Source organism: Mus pahari, chromosome 2, assembly GCF_900095145.1.
Source record: "Mus pahari chromosome 2, PAHARI_EIJ_v1.1, whole genome shotgun sequence".
Taxonomy (NCBI): Eukaryota; Metazoa; Chordata; class Mammalia; order Rodentia; family Muridae; genus Mus; species Mus pahari.
Genome location: NC_034591.1, coordinates 106,818,116 through 106,837,606, shown reverse-complemented (window position 1 = coordinate 106,837,606; position 19,491 = coordinate 106,818,116). Strand labels below are relative to the sequence as shown.

The following is a 19,491-nucleotide window of genomic DNA, read 5'->3' as shown; positions in this document are numbered from 1 at the left end:
ACATGGATCTAAAGTCACTTCTCATGATGATGGTGGAGGACTTTAAGAAGGAAATACAGAAAAACACAGGTAAATAGCAAGAAGCCTTTAAAGAGGGAACACAAAAATCCCTTAGAGAGTTACAGAAAAACACTACCAAACAGTTGATGGAATTGAACAAAACCATCCAGGATCTAAAAAAGGAAGTACAAAAATAATTTAAACCCAAAGGGAGACAACACTGGAGATAGAAACCCTAGGAAAGAAATCAGGAACCATAAATGCGAGCACCAGCAAAAGAATACAAGAGATGAAAGAGAGAATCTCAGGTGCAGAAGATTCCATAGGGAACATGGATAAAACAATCAAAGAAAATGTAAAATGCAAAAAGATCCTAATTCAAAACATCCAGGAAATCCAGGACACACTGAGAAGACCAAACCTATGGATAATAGGAGTAGATGAGAATGAAGATTTTTAACTTAAAGGGACAGCAAATATCTTCAACAAAATTATAGAAGAAAACTTCCCATACCTAAAGAAAGAGATGCCTATGAATATACAAGAAGCCTACAGAACTCCAAATAGACTGGACCAGAAAAGAAATTCCTTCCAACAGTTAATAATCAGAACAACAAATGCACCAAATAAAAAAAGAATATTGAAAGAAATAAGGGAAAAAGGTCAAGTAACATACAAAGGCAGGCCTATTAGAATTACTCCAGACTTCTCACCAGAGACTATGAAAGCCAGAAGATCCTGGACAGATGTTATACAGACCCTAAGAGAACACCAAGTCTACCTCATCTTAATCCGACGTGAAGGTGGAAGAGACTTTTCCCATCCAAACCCCTCTGTCGAACTCACATTAGGTCACAGAGGGGATGAGGCGGGTGAGGACACGGTAAAGGTGAGCTGTGTGATGGTGAGAACATAATTCACTGGTCTATGATTATGAAAGTGGACAGGCAAATAGCGAGAAGCTATTCGCCCTGACATAAACCATGAGCTTCACACACGCTCTGCACACCAGGATGAGGGCAGGAAACAGAAGTGTCTGTCCTTCCTACTTCTCCTTGGATCAGTGCACGCACGGAGCCACAACTGTCATCCTGCAAGGCATCTGTAGCAGGGTTTCCTCCTCCCATTCTGTTCTCTATCTCCCTCCATATCACAGGTTCAAGTCACTGTCCTGAGCACTTGTCACCTGTGCGGGGCTCATTTGGTGAGGCCAGGCACTACAAGGCTCTCCTAGATTACAGTAACTACAGGATGGTCCTGTGTCTGCAGACCTGGCTTCCTTGAACTCTGCAGTGCAGGGCAAGCTAACTCTGTCATCCTGCAGGGGACATTACTACAGCTGACACTAACAAAAGAGGGTTCGAGTTTTTCTTGGCCACTTCTTCCTCCCTGACTAAATCATTTCCCTGATCTGCCCATTATACCGTTTCCTCTTCTGTCTCTTACATGGGACCAACTTTCCCAACATATGTGGTTTATTTAATACACAGAGTGTCTTGTATCTGTGGATAAACCTTTGTTTTCATTGGAAAACCTGAAAATCAAGTAGAGACAGCAGCGCAGGATTGGATTCGTTGTCCAAATATTTCCTCAAACAAAATGAGATTCTGGATTTTTTTTTCATTATAAAAAATTACACATACTACATGGAAGAACACAGCAAAAGACCAAACAGGCAACCAGATCTTTCTAGGACATCATCGTTTTTGTCTCAATGAGTCAGAGAAGTGAACTGTCCACAGTTCACTGTGACTGAGTCAATAGTTTCCTAACAACCTCTCCATCCTGGCCACTCTCGGACAGTTCCTACCAGGTGGGCGGGGCCTCAGGGACTGACTCCACAAATTTGTGATTTCTGAATTAGAATTAGGAATAATAGTGACCATGACCAAACTCTAGAGGGCAAGGTGCAGTCCTGTGAGGTCCCCTTCTGCAAGAGACACCATTCTTACAGAGAGTTTAAAATTTTTAATAACTAAAACAACAGAAGAACAGAAGAATTTACTTCCAAACAGTTTTACCCCAGGTACTGAAATGATAGATACACAACTGAGTATGTTTAATTAAAGTGAGATCACCAGTCCGATCAATTTTCTAATGCTTTGTTTTAGGTATAAATCAAATCAGTAAAATGTATGTACCTTGAGAGCTTATCCAGTTACAAATTGAGACTTATTTTGTTCACAGATATAAATGCAAATTTGAAATTATTTATGATAGTCTTTAAATTAAGGAAATAAGTATGGTAAGAAGAAAACATGCTCATTGCTCATTCAGAAAATAGTCCTCTGTGCTGAGGGATCATTAAAACTCAGTGTCTCCTCCACAGATGGTGAAACTCTACCTAAGGTCCCCAGGCTGTTCCTCCCACAGCCTGCCTGTGTCCTGACTAATTTCTGATTCTGCACTTGGGTTGAGAGTACTTTTTTGTCTGAGGAGAGTGACAAGTTCTATTAATTGCCTGTCACAGTATTCACTCTCTCCCAGAAACAGCCATTTTGGGAGCATTGAGCACAAACTTTAGGTGAGATCCCTTGCCACACCTGCAGGAGAGATCAGAAAGTTTATACCAAATAGACAACCCTAGTTTTTCTCACTTTACTCCTTAGACTTAATTCTGACCAATTTCATCACCATGATGGTTCTCTTCCAGGATGCAGGCCTCCTGGTCCTCTTAAGAGTTTTCTGTTCATTGGATGGAATGCAGAGAGCTTCAAAGCTCTGCAGAGCCAGGGTGACAGAGACAAATGGACATAGCTGAGGCCAAGTTGGGTCTGCTCCGTGAGGAACCTGAATGTTCAGCACCATCCTTACTGACAGAGGCAGGAAGAGACTTCATCTCCAGCATAGCTAACACACAGTTATGGAAAACATATGAGCCCTGTGACATCCGGGACCTGCTGACCTGTAGCTGAAGCTTGTAGTGAATCAAGCCTGGTGATACACTCCTGATGCCTGAATAATATGATGGTTCCAGAGTTGAAGGCAAGAAAACTGTAAGTTCAAGACTAGCCTTGGATACAGCGAGAGACTCATTTACAAAAGGGAAAAAGAAATACAATGATGTCACATGGGGTGATTTGCATTCATGGCATAGAATTAAGAAAATGCTTTAAACAACTCCTGTCTTGTGTCAACATTTAATGGGACAGTATAGATGGAAACATGATTCTGGAGAGAACTAGATTATTAGGAAGGAAGGAATATTTTCCTAATCTTCTATACAGGGTCTCACCATGTAGCCCTAGGTGGCATAGAACTCACAATATACACTAGGCTAGCCTTGAACTCACAGAGCTCTGCCTACATCTACTTGTTGTGGACAGCCCTGGCCTGCTTGTATTTTGATGCTAATTCTGGTCTCTTGGAAAATCCTACCACAATGAATGTTAAATAGCCCTACCTTGTGTCAATATTTTATACAACAGCCATTGNAGATGATTCACAATTTCCCCAATCTATTATTTATCATTGTACGGATGACATCTTATTGGCTGATCCAGATACAAATATGCTGGAAAGAATGTTTGATAAAGGAAAAAAAAAACCAACTTGCCTTGCTGGGGATTTTTAACTGCCCCTGAAAAAATACAAAGAGGAGATTCTATTAACTATCTAGCATATAAAATAAGTGTTCAAAGGTTTAGGCCACAAACGGTCCAAATCAGAAGAAACAAATTAAGGACCATTAATGATTTTCAGACGCAACTGGTAGATATTAACTGGCTGCTACAATTGGCTTGACCACTCAAGACCTACACAATTTACTTCAAACTTTACAAGGTGATAAAGATTTAAATAGCCCAAGAAAAGGAGTTAGCTTTGGTAGAAAGGAAATTGTAGGATACATATCTAGATCATATTTATCCGAAGATGGCCTGCATCTTAATTATCTTCACTTTTACTCATTACATTATACGAATTCTTATGCAGAAGGAAGAGTATACCCTAGAAAGGGTATTTTTACCACATAGACAGAGCAAGAAATTAAAAACCCAGATTGAGAATGTCTCTGAATTGATACTAAAAGGAAAAATGAGACTTTGACTATTAGTTGGAATGAACCCAGTTGAAACTGTAGTACCTTTCACTAACACAGAGATTGACTCATTATGGGCACAAGATGAACATTGGCAAGAAGCATACAGTAACTTCTTGGGAGAGATTAACAACAGATGCCCTAAAAGAAATTGGCTTCAATTCATAAAAAGAACTAATTTTATTCTACATTGTATAATAAAGGGAACTCCAATATCTGGATCCCCAATATTTTCTACTGGTGCCAGTAAATCAGGAAAGACAGGATATAAATCAGAAGATGTGAGGAAAGTGACTGAGAGTCCCTATAAGTCAGCTCAAGAATCTAAATGACATGCCATTCTCATGGTGTTGTGATATTTTCAGGAGTCTCTTAATAGAGTAACTGACTCTCAATATGCAGAAAGGTTGTTTTCCACATAGAGGCTGCTGAACTCATTCAGGATGATTCTCAATTGACTTCACTGTTTACTGACCTACAACAAGTGATTAGAAATAGGAGTTATCCACTATATATTAGGCATATAAGATCCCATACAGGTTTGCCAGGCCCTCTGGTGCAAGGTAATAATGAAATTGACCAGCTATTGGTAAGAAGTATACTAGAGGCTTTAGAGATCCATAAAAAAAACACCATGTAATCATCAAAGGTGTAAAGAAAGAGTTCTCTATCACTTGGCAACAAGCCAAGGAAATTGTGAGGCAATGTCCTACTTGCTTGTTATATACACAAACTCCATTGCCTACAGGAACAAACTCTAAGGATACCTAAAGAAATGACATTTGGAAAATGGATATCTTCCATTTCACAGAGTTTGGTAAACTGAAATGGGTGTTCCATACCACAGACACATATTCAGAATTCCAATAGGCAACTGTCTTAGCGTCAGAAAAGTCTTATTCTGTTATTACACATTTGTTAGCAGTTATGGCCATTATGAGAATACCCACACAAAATGGAAAACAGTCCAGCATATATCTCTAATAAGATGAAACAATTTTTCAAATATTATAATATAAAACATGTTACATGCATTATGCAAAACACAAGAAAACCAAGAAGGATGACCATCGTGTGGATACTTCATTCCTCCTTAGAATAAGGAACAAAATACTCATGAAAGGATATAGGTACAGAGACAAAATTTAGAGCTAAGATGAAAGGATGGACTATCCAGAGACTACCCCATCTGGGAATCCATCCCATCATCAGCCACCAAACCTAGATACTAATGCACATGCCAGCAAGATTCTGCTGAAGGGACCCTGATATAGCGGCCTCTTGTGAGGCTATGCCAGTGCCTGGCAAACACCAAAGTGGATGCTCACAGCCAGCTATTTGATGGAACACAGGGTCCCCAATGGAGGAGCTAGAGAAAGTACCCAAGGACCTGAAGGGGGCTGCAACCCTGTAGGTGGAACAACAATATGAACTAACCAGTACCCCCTGAGCTTGTGTCTCTAGCTGCATATGTAGCAGAAGATGGCCTAATTGGCCATCACTGGGAAGAGAGGCCCCTTGGTCTTGCAAACTTTATATGACCCAGCACAAGGGAAGACCTGGGCCAAGTAGTGGGAGTGGGTGGGTAGGTGAGCAGGGGCTGGGAGGGGGGTATAGGGAACTTTCAGAATAGCATTTGAAATGTAAATAAAGAAAATAATAATAATAATAATAATAATAATAAAAACATGTTACATGCATATCATACAATCCTAAAGGACAAGAGATTGTGGAGAGATCTAATCGAACTCTATAGGAGATGCTTAATAGGCAAAAGGGATCAAGGAGAACTCTCAAAGATAGATTACATAGTGCTTTATTAACCTTAAATTTTTTTAAATAACAATGAACAAAACACCACAGCTGCTGAAAGACATTGGATTGTGGAAAGAACTATTGAACTAAACCAGCCTGTTTATATTAAGGATATTCTGACATCAGAGTGGAAAATGAGAAATGTGTTACACTGAGGGAGGGGTTATGCCTATGATTTCACTGGAAAAGAAAAGCTGTGTTTTCCTTCCAAGTTGATAAAAATCAGACATGACAAAAGGAGACCTCCTGAAGACCTTGGCGACAGAGAAGAAAAGAGAGACTACACAATCAACAAAATAGGTGATGTATATGTCGTGATGTTTATATCTCTGTATATGGTTACAGCTCTGGAACTGGTTGAGAATAAAATGTCTTTGCACACCCAATAACACTTATTGGGTACAAATTTCTCATAACTTGTTATTACATACCGTCCTTTAAAATGGCAAGTATACAAAGTTATATTGCAGTTTCATTATGTGATCAAACTAACCAGAGGAAAGTCAGTCATCTTTCTTTATTGATATTCATTGACCAGTCTGTGCCCCCTGCCAATTCCATGTGAATATCTTAACAGAATTATATGTTACTTTTAAGTTTTGTATACTGCAGGATGAAAGAAGAAAAAGATAGCCCTGAAAAGATTCACACTCCGGGATGCTGAGATTCTGGGACCTTCCATTCCAGCTTAGGGATTAACTCTGTCTCAAATATATCACGGCTGCTTCTTTTTAAGACTTGCTACCAGAACTTTTCCAGAACATCTAGCTTGCCTATCCAGTCTTTCAGAATGTCATAGTCAAGATGTCAGCTAGGCAATGAACTTCCTCAGCACAGTTACTGGAAGGTAAATGATGCCAGCTGGCCCTCCTTTGACAAAGCCAACTTTCCTATTTCCCTTGAGGCCCCCAGAGGGGAATTCTTCACCCCAATTCAGCTGGAAGCAGACAAAAGAAGATCATTGTCCCAGTCCCTTAAGTTGGGTGTGGATGGTCATGGTTATTTCATGAATTATAGATATGTTGTCATTTAAGGGATACTTTACAAATGTAGCTTTGGGCTGAGGGGGAACTAGACAGCTTAAACTCGGGGATTTCTATCTTTCATTTGCTCTTCTCTATCCTTTCTTCTTAGGTAAAAGGGAAGGGGCAGGAAAGAAAGGGAGGATATAGTAATAACATAGGAATTATAGAAATAGACAAATAGGGATAGGTTAGCAAATTTACTCTTAAGCAAAACATTACATAGCTATCTATATCTTACATGGATTCAGAATTTATTTTATACAAATTTAACATTTTCCTTGGTATGAACTTCTTATTGATATAAAATTGGGATTAATATTGACACTCTCATATAGAGATCATCCTATGTAACACATTTAAGAATATAAGGCTTAGACCCAGTCCTTCTATAACTGCTATTAGAAACTGTTTTCAGATGATTAAGCAATTTGATTTAAGGGCCAGATAGCCAACTCATGGTCCTGAGTTTAATTAAAAGGGTGCTTCTGAGATATCTCAATTAGAAATGGCCGAGAGTAGTCAAGGCTTAACAGTTCAGAAATGCTTTGCATAGATAGTCTTCAAAGGCATCAGAAGTCCACATAATATGATGTTTATGGACATCTCCTTATTAAAGATCATTTAACTAGAGACATGTCTGATCCTGACAACACCCCTTTCTTGGATTCAAAGAAGAAACTGAGCATCAATGGAGTTGCTCCAGTTATGGCGAGACAACCACTAGGCAAGAATTACCTCACTTCACCTACAGACAAAACACTGTCCAGAAAAAAAAAAGCACATTATGTGGAATGGTCAACTGATAATCTCTGCCAAGACAGGGTAATCAGCCCTTCAAAATTCTGCATTACAAAGGCCTGTCAGATGACCCTGGGCCAGAAGGCTGAAGACTGATGCTCCACCATTTGAAGTATAAGAGACAATTCAGGTGATCAGCAGTCTATAAATTGGCTAAGTTTTAGAAGTTATATTCTGTGCTTCCTATATTTCCAGGTAATACTAGTCATTCTTGGATTTCTGACAGGGTGTAAGACTGGTAGTCTTAGAGCCAACCCAAGCTGATTAGAATTGAGAAAAGTGATATAGATTTGAGAGGACGGTTTTCAGATGGCACACAATCTAAACCCAGGAAAAGTCAGGTGTGGAATTATAAGTTTTTTAAGACAAAATAGATGACAGAGGTTATATTTAATTGACAAAGATGATGGACCGGGTGTTAGGTCTATCTTGTACATTACAAAATGTTAATGGTTGTGTTCAATGTATATATGAGATAAAAGAGACTTTTAATTGTACAGAAAGGGGGAAGTGTTGCTGATAACCCTGTATTTTGATGCTAAGTACAATCTCCTAGAGCGGATTGTGAACAAGGAAAGAGACAGTACTCAGGTAACTTCCTGTAAACCTTCTCCCGACCATAGTTTGTAAAATAAAGTCTAGAGTAGGTGAGTGATTGAGCAGTTAAATGAAAGGTGGAGCTAGAAGTTTGGGAGAGAAGGAGGAGGTGTAAGGAAAGTGGAGCAGAAGCACATGGCCTGAAGAAACTGGAAGTTATAAGGGGTCTCATATATGGGGAAGATGGTAGTATAGTGGTAGATCTGCCCAATCTAGGCGTGCAGTTTTTATTCATATTGAGTTGTGTTTTCTTTGCCTGGGCTTATTTGGGTTGGAGATTTACCACTATATCTATCCCTGTCTCCAAGTCAAGTACTGACTTTAAAGGCATGTTCCACTACATTTGACTTTGTTCATGCTTTTATATCTTTTTGAAAACAGTTTATTCATTTCTACCCATATTCTTAATGTTTAAGTCTCTGAAGATATTCTCTTTGTCAGTCAGTCAGGACATGCAGTCTATTAGCATAGACCCTATTATCAGTGTCTTTGATCAATTCTGGATATAGACAGGACGGTCACAGTCTTTCTCCAGATACTCTGCTTGCATCATGCGGTGATCACATTATTTCTTTAAAGGATCCTAGAGGTTCAGTAATAGAATCAAAGTGTGAATTGTAACATCATTGTTCATAACCTGATCCAAGCACAGCCCTGGCAAAGCTGCCCTGGGAAGAATGGAAGAAAGATACCTAAGCACCATCACTGAGTGCCAATAAGATGGAGGAGTGTGTGATGGGGCAATGGAAAAGATAGAGTATGTGGAGAGGTGAAAGAGAAAGCAAAACTAAGGGGTCCATTCACTGTGGAGAAAAGAAAATGAATACTCAAAGCAGTGAGGAAGAGACAGATGTGAGGAGGCCAATGTGTCCTGATCCTGGATGCCACCAAGGACCTTGACTAGGTCCATAGTCCTCGTGCAGCTGAGGACTGTGTCTATGTCTGTGGCCTGAGTTATGACCAAAGGCAAACTGATGTCTGTGGTCTGGGCTGCTGCTGGAGATCATGTGGATGTCTGAGGAACCTGCTCCTGAGCATATACATACTATTCTGAATGGTGTGGGCTACCATTTAAGGCCATGGGACATCTGGAGCCATGTTGCTTCTGAGGGACATGTCTCGGTATGTGGTCCCTGGCAGATGGAGTCTATTTTATGTGCCAGGCCCATTTAACTGCCAAAAGCTTTGCAGATGTCTCGCATGTGAAATACTTCATGAGGCGCTGTTCTGCATTTGCCCCACTCATCAACCAATAAAGCACTCAGGGGAGTGAGTATCGCCCCTCACAAGCTGAAGCACGTAGGAGAGCAGTCCTGCACTTCACCTAGGAAGCACTGTCACACACTACAGCTTCTATAATAGACGTTTGAAAATTATCTTATTTTATTTTCTGAGGGATGGGGAAAGTTACAAGGATAGAGAAAATATACAATGGGTACATGATGTGAAATTAACAAAAAAAATCAATAACAGTTTTTAAAAGTAGTCTGAAATGACAACTCTAAAAGTTAAATGACTGTATTGACATATGGAGAATATTTCTAGCTGATAGGATATAGGTGGTATTCATTATATTTCACAAACTTGTTCTTCTGACATATTAAATACATATGATGCTAAGTCACTGATATAAAAATTCATCACTGGGTATGGTTTATCTTTGATTGAAATTTTTCCCAATACAAAAGTATAAGCCCACACTTTGCATACCATCAGTTATATTCAAGCTAGGTAATATTCTCTGTTTCATCTACTTTCATTTGGAGTTTCAACTGCATATAAAACACCTCATCAAGAAAGTTAGAACTGTACTCCTACTCCAGGTGAGAAATTATTCTGAGTTGGAGAAGCTCCTCACTAAGAAGGCTGATTAACTGAAGAACTTGTACGGGAAACATACATGCTGGAAAAACAGAGGATAAGCAACAGAGCATCAGGAAATGATGGTCAACCCATTGATTGGGACAAATCTCTCATAAGCTTTTAAACTGTTGAGAAATTGCAGTTTGGTACTTTTAGAATCATTACATTTTTGTACATTTTATGCAGCATGACTAAAGATCCTTAATTCATTTTCATCATGAGAAAAGACCCTCGATTTACACATTTCCCATTCTGAACATCATGGACATAACTGTCGTGTTGGATAAGACACTCACATTATTGTCCAACCAGAGTGCACATGCATACTGCACTCCTTTCCTGAACTGAACCTTCAACTTCATCAGCAAATCTTTAATAATGTCTATTTCTTGAGTGTCTAGAACATCATACTGGATTTTGTTCAGGCTGGTTCCTCTAAGTCCTACCCTCTATATGTAGATTCACACAGTATCTGCTTCTGTGTGTCTAATATTTCACTTTGTAGAGTACCTTCAGGAATCACTAGCATTAGCTCATGTGCCAGAGTCTCCTCCATTCTGAATACTGAATAATAGTTCACTCATGTAGAGGCTACAATTGTGTCCCTATATTCAGAAAGTTCTTTCTCTTAGGTTATTTGTATCTTGAAATGTTGAAAATTTGTCATACACATTTTGGTATAAAGATTTTTTTTTTACTCCTGAACATAACTGATATGTGTGTGCACACACGTGAATGTGTATATGTTTGAGATCATTTCATTTTATATACTAAGGGTTTATATAATATTGAAAAAATACATAAATGGGCAGCAGTTGAGATATTGGGAAATGTTCTTATCCAGCACAGATTTAGAGAAGTGTATGTGATCAAGGTAGTGACAAGGGAGATCATCTTGCAGGTTTCCCCCCAAGGACAGTCAACAGAAAATCTTTGTAGTCACTCAGTATTTGTTGTTTGAGTGTTTAAATATAAGCCTGCCATGCCTGCAGTTATACAAAAGTGCGTAAGTTAAATAGGAAAGACACAAGTCCACATTTTCACTTAACCTCAAACCATGCATATTAGGCCATTACTTATAGCTCTGGTACCAGTACGCTGGCATATCTTGAGAAAACATAACATCACAGAAAATCAAATTTTACTATCATCTCATACATGGATATCAATAGGTTATTTATACATTTTTCATTACTGAGAACCAGCAGAGAACTGACCAAATCATAGCTATCAGCTACAAGAATCTGGACACAATATATCAATGAATTTTCCTGGAATGTCATACTTGAATAGCATGTGATACTGTCAAAACATGACATCACCAGAAAGAAGCTCATAAGCATTAGAATGGTCCGGAGGGCTCATTGCTCTGGAGTAGCTTTTGGAGAAAGATTTGAGTTCTGAAGGTGCTGGGACTGGGTCTTATGCCTGCACAAGAGAGTCACCATGTAGCAAGTCAAGAGACCAATAAACAAGACATTCCTGAAAACCAGCAGTGTGGAGAAGGTGTGCTACATTGAGGAACTCATGGGTAGAAAAGAGCAAGATTTCATGATATATATAAGATTAACTGAGGTGAGATTTCCTGGGGCAATAGCTGCTATGAAGATATGACTGCTGATGAATGTGTAGAAGATACTCAGTAAAATAAAGAAACATAAGAACTGTTGTGGGGAATTGTGCTTGAACTTTGCTAAGTGAGAACGTTAAGGGCAAAGGATGATGGCCTGAAAGACACTCAACAGGCAAGTGGCACAAACAGAGAAGCTCCTGAAAAACTTGTGCAAAAAAATGAAGAGTTTACATGATGTCATCCCATCCTCCTGAAGACATAAAAAGTCTCTGGTTATAAATGGTGCAAGTAACAGCATCACTAAGTTTATTAGGGCCACGAGGCCAATGGGCAAGTCAGTGAGTCTGGGCCTGTGCCCATGAATGAACATGAAGGTGTGGAAGAGGAGAAGGCAGCTGTTGACTGAGATCCCGATGCATATCTCAGAGAAGAAGGCATTTCTGATGTAAGCAATACAGTACGTTTTGTTGTCTTTATTAATATTGTGCTGGGTAGAAGCACATAGTAGCTGTATAAAGAGAAAGTGAAAAACTCCTTTGTTACATATTGACTTCTTCATCCAGAAAAGGAACATTAACCTGAATGTGTGCAGATGCATCCCAATTAATCCACTACCAACTAGAAATTCAGTTTTCTCTCACACCATCCAGAATCCATCACTACTCTTACATATATTTTCTAATCCTCCTCAACTGTGGTTAGTTTAAGTTTTCCATTGAGAACCTGCATCAGGGTCTAAGTTTTACTCTACAGTAAAATTTCATATATTATGTACAATATTTCCTTTCCTATTACCTCTTATGCCCATTTCTTTATGTGATCTATAACATGGTTTTGGTTTGTATCATCTTTGCTGTCAAGCATGTGTTAGGTCTGTATTTTAAGTGAAACCGAAGGGAGGAGATGTCATAAAATAGAATGAGGCTTTTCCAAGGAAAGATTGAGCATTAGACACTCACAAAGTTATTTTATTTGGGTGTTTTCTTTACCTTTCCATTTATTGCCAGACCAAATATTCTTATCATAATTCCACCTAAAATGTTGGCTAAGTGTGAACTCTGAATTCATACTGTTTCAGGTTGTAACTGAAGTCTGATTGCAGACACACACACACACACACACACACACACACACATCTGAGGATTCTGAGGCCAAGCTACAGTCACACTCATTAAAACATCTGAACAGCAGTGTGTCTGTGCCAGAAACACTACGTATGCAAGAAGAAGAGGTATACACACCAAATGTTGAAGTGTTTCCTGTACATCATTATCTCCATGGAAATGTCATCCACTGGTCTTATTCTCATGTCACTTCTGGTGCTTTGACTGGGGAAGGGGGGTATTAACACAGACCTTTAAAATGATTCAATTTGAACAGAAAAGATTAAAATTACAAAGTAGTAGAATGGTGGAGCTGTCCATGTTCTGAGAGTTCTGAGGGCACTTTAGACCAATTATTTGAATCCACTTTTGTAACTCCACATCTCAGTTGCTTTAAGTGCTCTAGAAAATCAAACCAACCACCCTCTGTGACAAAAGCCTGGTCATTAGACAATGGCAGTGACTGTCCCATTGTTTTCTTTTTCAAAATCATAACAGAGGAGGTAACTGCTATGTATACAGTTGATCCCCACAAAACAAAAAGAAATTGAGACATTTTCTACTGTCAAAGAAATTGAAATAAATGATAACTCATTGGGTAGAACAGAGGGGAAAGGATTAACTGAACCTAACTAGTGTTTCTTCAGGACATGGGATACCTGTGTTTAGCACAAAGTGGAAACTTAGTGTCTTAACTAAGTACTCAGAGTCCTAATGACCACAGAAGCACGGTACACTTGGAAACACTTTCTATCAAGCAGAATAGGGGCTGAGGCTTTACACTACAATTTCACAATGTCTGAATTTGGGTTGAGAATGAAAAGCATTCATGAGTGAACACTTATATGTCCATTGTAGTCATGTGCAGTTGTTCTTTGTGGAACGAGCTTGGAATCAGGAACCTGTGTGTTTCAGGATCAAGACAAGTTGTGATGTCATGTTCATCTCTTTAGCAAACTTCTTTAAAAGACATGCTTTGATAAGAATCTGAAAACTAGATATAAAGAAAAAGATGGGATGAGGCTCAGTTATATAACATTTACCATAAAACAAAATAAGGGTCAATATTTTCACATGAGTGAAATTGGAAGCTATAGTTTTATTCAGTAAGTAAGACAGAGAGGAAAGGTTAACAGAATAAAACATTTTGTATTCCTGTGCCTTAGGTTCATGTTCACTGTGCTTTTAACAATCATTCTTCTGTAACCTCTTCACCACAGTTCCCTCAGGTGACAGCTCCTACCAAGGTGAGCAAAGTCAAGGGCTGACACCACTAATCTGTGATTTCTGAAACTGAATTGGAATAAAGGGTTGAGACATTTTGACTGAAAATTCTCCCACAAGAACTGTAGAATAGCAAACTCTGGGAGCAAGCATGAGAAGCCTCCTTCTGAGGGATGCTCAGGGTAGTCCAGTGATTCTCAAAACAACATAGACTAATGATGGAGCTATGCTTGCCTCTCAGAGATTAAAGGTGCTGAAGATGCCGCACACTTACAACATATGATGGGGATTATTTGACTACATCTTACCTGAAAGCCTCCTTGCTGTGGTCTAGCTTCTGTGTTACTAGAAAATTGTCTACAATCTGTCAAAGGAGGGACAGAATCAATCGTGCTATGAGCCTGCAACACTTATGAACCACAACACAGAGGAACATGTCAAGATGGACATAATGCTGCAATAGAAGTCCTTGCCCTTGGTGGTAACCAATAGCTGTCTGATTAGATGTAAAAATCAATTCCATCAACAAGAGGAAAATCATATCTGGTTCTACAAACATAGCCAAATTCTGGAAACCAGTGAGGACATGAAACTTAGGAAAAAATTTATTATCATCACTTTCCTAGACCAACACAATTCATGGTAGGCTTGCACCAAGAGATAAGCAAGGCTACCAACCTTCCTCATAGAAGCTCCTCTTGACAGTAGATGAAGACCATCACGTAAAGCATGATTGCACACAATGCAGAGATCTACAGATTGTGGGAGAGCCTAACAGCAATGAATAAGTCTACATCACAGCTCCTGCAGGTTTGGCTCAGGGAACATCTAGGAAGACAAACCAGAAAGACTGAAAGAGCCAAAATGCCAGGAAGTTGGCAATGAAACACTCTGTCCTAGAAATGGTGGAAAAGGCAAGATTGAACAATGGCAACTCCAACAGACATGCTAATGTGGAAGGGGAAATGTTTCACAGGTACTGGCCCTAGACAAAAACTGCAGGCTACTAGAGTCTCCTGGCAGAAAAAGAGCATCTCCCAAGTATGAGCACCATTATTACTTATCCAAATCCAAGCAGTCAGCCCTCGGGCCATATTAAACTCAAACCAAAAATGCCTTTATGAGTTTGTGCAAACACACACATACATATTTTGTACATAAAAATAATAAGGGAAAACAGTCAGTGAATTTGAGTGGGGAATATGTGAGCAGTTTCAGGGAGGAAGACAGAAGGAGAAAAGTGACATTCTTATTTATTTTAAAATATATTCAAAACTAAATAAATAAGTGGGGAAAGTAAGCTTGAGAAAACTTTAGCAGGCAGGCAGTCATCATGGGAGATGGACCTCTATCAGCTCTTAGAAACAATGGATTTGTGTCCTTATAGTTAATTCTGATGACTTAGTCACTCAAATTTGTAAACCACTTGTTTCAATAACAGTTGATTCATGAAGATAATAGATACCAAGTGAGGAACATTTAATTAAATAGTGGACCTAGAACTTTTAAAGCTGTTTATCATGTGCATAACAAGTGTTAACTCTAGGCCTATCAAATCAATGTGGGTCATTAAGTTGAAAGGCAGAAAAAAACAAAGAAATAAAGGAAGGAAGGAAGGAAGGAAGGAAGGAAGGAAGGAAGGAAGGAAGGAAGGGAGGGAGGGAGGGAGAAGAGGGAGGGAGGGAGGGAAGGAGGGAGGGAGGGAGGGAGGGAGGGAGGGAGGGAGGGAAGGAGGGAGGGAATAGGGAGGAAGGGAGGGAGGAAGAGTCCAAATTGAATTTTAATGAGAGAAATAAAAATCTTAGGAAGAACACATCCTTGTTGCTGTGCAAAATACAGTCCCCTGTACTGAGGGGCCATCAGAGCTCAGGGAATCCACTGCAGATGCTTAAAACTTCCCTACAGCCCCAGCTCCTCCTCCCTTGGCCTGCCTGGGTCCAGACCACCTTCTGATTCTACACTTGGTGTAGATGACTTACTCAGATGGACAGAGCAGGGGAGAAGTCTGACCAAGGAGATCCTGCACAAGCTTAGGTGAAGGGAGTCTTTAATGCCTCCCTACAGCTTGTAAGTTTAATGTCTATCCAAGGTGACAAGTTCCTGCTGAGGAGCATGGAAATCCCAGTGTAGCATCATCCTTACCTCTATGTCACCCTGTCCTAGATAACAGTTATCTTGGGAAGATGAGCACAAACCTTATCTGACCTCCCTTGCCACATCAGAAAGGTTGCATGAAATGACCCTAACTTCTCTCGCTTTGCTCTTAGACTTAATTCTGAGCAGTTTCTTTCACTGTTATGGCTCTCTCTGGGATGCAGGGCTCCTTGTCTTCACATAATTTCCCAGTGCATCTGAGGGTCCTCGCTATACAAGGTGTGACAGGCAGCCTTTCCCTGGGTTCATCTTCTCGGTTTTCTTTCATTTTTTTCATTTAAAATACATTTATAAGCCGGGCGTGGTGGCGCACGCCTTTAATCCCAGTACTCGGGAGGCAGAGGCAGGTGGATTTCTGAGTTCAAGGCCAGCCTGGTCTACAGAGTGAGTTCCAGGACAGCCAGGGCTACACAGAGAAACTCTGTCTCTAAAAACAACAACAACAAAAAAAAAAACAAAAAAAAAAAACAAAAAAAAAACATTTATTAGTACTAAAAAAAAAAAGAGTATTTAATTCAATAGATTTTTGAACTAAAAGAGATCATATATACCTCTAGAATTAAAAAGTACAACTTTTGAAATGATAAAGTTTATGGGTGACTCTACCAGAGTCTACCCAAATCATATGGTTCTTTCAAATATATAAATATTAACCAACAAACCAACTCCCTATTTCCTGATAAAGTTGATATTCTGATCTCCCCCAGTAAATCATAATTTTTTAATATTTTAAGCAGGTCAAAAAATTGGAAGTAATTGCAGTGTCTTAGAAATATAAAAGGATTAGGATTAGATATGGTGTTTGAGACATGTGAATTACTTTTAATTTCTTTAAATTACTTAATTCTTTTAATTACTTTTAAAGTGAGATGAACTTTTAATGAATGAGTAGTCACTGAAATGATTCAGCATATATGACAATCTGGATTTTAGCCCTGGAGCCCACATGGTAGATGAAGAGAACCAATCAGCCCTTGTTATTCTTTAACCTCCACATGTGTGCTGTGTTATGCACACTCTTATGTACAACCACCTACGTATTAGCACACCCAGAAAAAACTTACCAAATAAAACCAGTCAACAAAAGTAGCTGGTTACTTTGTGTGCCATTATAATTTTATAATGTATGTGTATATATTTGGTATATGTAAATGCTAACATAACAGTTCCTATGTGTCTTTGTTCTTGACGACTTTTTTTTTCCCCTACATTTCTTTTGGTGTAGTACATCTTTTTTTTTAATTAGTTATTTCATTTATTTTAATTTCAAATGTTATCTCCTTTTCTGGTTTCCCCTCTGCAAAACTCCATCCAATCCCCCTCTGGCTGTTTCTATGAGTGTCCCCAGACCCACTCAACCCCTCCTGCCTCACAGTCCTAGCATTCCTCTAAACTGGGACATCAAGCCTCCACAAGACCAAGCGCCTCCCCTTCCATTGATGACAGATAAGGTCATCCTCTGCTATATATGCAGCTGAAGCCATCTTCTATGTTTTCAATATAGTGTTGATTGTATTTTCTGATATTTACAAACTCCTAGTTACAAGATTTATCTGTAAGTGAATTAAAGTAAATTGTAAAAGAAATTAGATGGAATGCAGAGAGCTCATGCTGCCCTGGAGAGTAAGGGCGACACAGGCAGATGGAACATAGCTGAGACCAACTGGGCTGTGCTCTAAGAGCCTGAGTTATCAGCATCCTCCTTGCTGACAGAGGCATAAACAGGCTCTGAAACAATGTGCAATTTCATTTAAGTTCCCACAGGTCTAACACATAGTTACCAAAAGCTTAGTGAACCCTGGTACAAAAGACACAGTTACATGTACTTAAAGCCCTTCCTTAAGAGACCCTAATGGTGCACTACTGATTTCTGAATAATGTGATAACTCCAGAGTTGGAGGCAGGAAAATTTTAAGTTCAAGTCTAGTCTTGGCTACATAGACAGATGTAGTTTCAAAAAATAAAACAAGTCCAAGGATGTAATTTTGAGTAGTAAATATCACCAATATTATAATTCGAATAGAATGCTTTAAACAACCCCTGTGTTATATCAATAATTAAATAGACAGAATAGATGGCAACATGATTCAAGAGAGAAGTGGGAATTAGGAGGAAATGAATATTCTCCTAACTTTTTTAGACAGGGTTTCATCATGTAGCTCTAGTTGGGCTAGCAGTCACAATATACACCAGGATAGCACTGAACTCAAAGAGTTCTGCCTACCTCTGCCCCTTAAACCACATGCTAGCATTACAGGCATGTCCCACCACATTTGGCTCTGTTCATGTTTTTAAATTATGCTGATAACAGTTTATTCATTTGTACACATGATCTTTTTGTCTCTCTATCTCTTTGTCTCTGTATCTGTGTCTCTGTCTCTGTTTCTCTCTCTCTCTCTCTCTCTCTCTCTCTCTCTCTCTCTCTCTCTCTCTCTCTCTCCCATATTCTCAATCTTTAAGTCTATGAAGATATTCTCTCCTGTTAGTTATTCATGACACTCAGTCTGTTAGCACAGAAACCCACAGCAGCATCTTTGACCAATTCAGGATATAGAGAGGATGAGTCAGTCTTTCTCCAGATGCTCTGCATGCATCATGCAGTGCTCACATTATTTCCTTAAGTGATCCTAGAGGCTCAGTTATGGGATCAAAGCATGAACAGTGACATCTCTGCTTGTAGATATGAGTGTCATTTTTTGATATGTAAACTGCCCCAAGTTCATCTTTTAAGTTGAGTGACAGAATACTTTCCTTTTAAATTTTTTTCCTTTTATTATTATTAATCATTCAATTCATTTACATTTCAAAGAACATCCCACTTCCTAGTTAACCCCTCAACTAACCCCCCCTCCAAATTCCATGATATTACACCTCCTGGTTACCCTTTTGCCACTTCCCCATCGTACATCTGTCCTCCCCTCACCATTTTGCCTGTATGAGGATGCTCCTCCATCCACTTACGCTCTTGTGTCCCACCACTCCAGCATCCCCATACTCTAGGTCATCAAACCTCCCTGGGACCAAGGGCCTCCCCTCTCATTGCTGTTTGGGCAAGGCCATCCTCTGCTACAAATGTATCTGAGTCAAAGATACCTTTAGATACACCTCTTGGTTGGTGGTCTACTGTCTGGGAGAACTGGGTGGTCAGGCCAGCCTATGTAGTTCTTCCTGCTCTTTTTTTTTTTTTTTTTTTTTTTTTTTTTTTTTTTTTTTTTCTTTCGAGACAAGGTTTCTCTGGCTGTCCTGGAACTCACTCTGTAGACCAGGCTGGCCTCGAACTCAGAAATCCGCCTGCCTCTG

The 19,491-nt window shown here is 39.3% G+C and overlaps 1 pseudogene; it reads right to left on the bottom strand.

The window, feature by feature from the left end:
• Positions 1-11,367: 11,367 nt before the first annotated feature.
• LOC110316867 lies at positions 11,368-12,308 on the bottom strand (annotated as a pseudogene).
• Between the last annotated feature and the right edge of the window lie 7,183 nt (positions 12,309-19,491).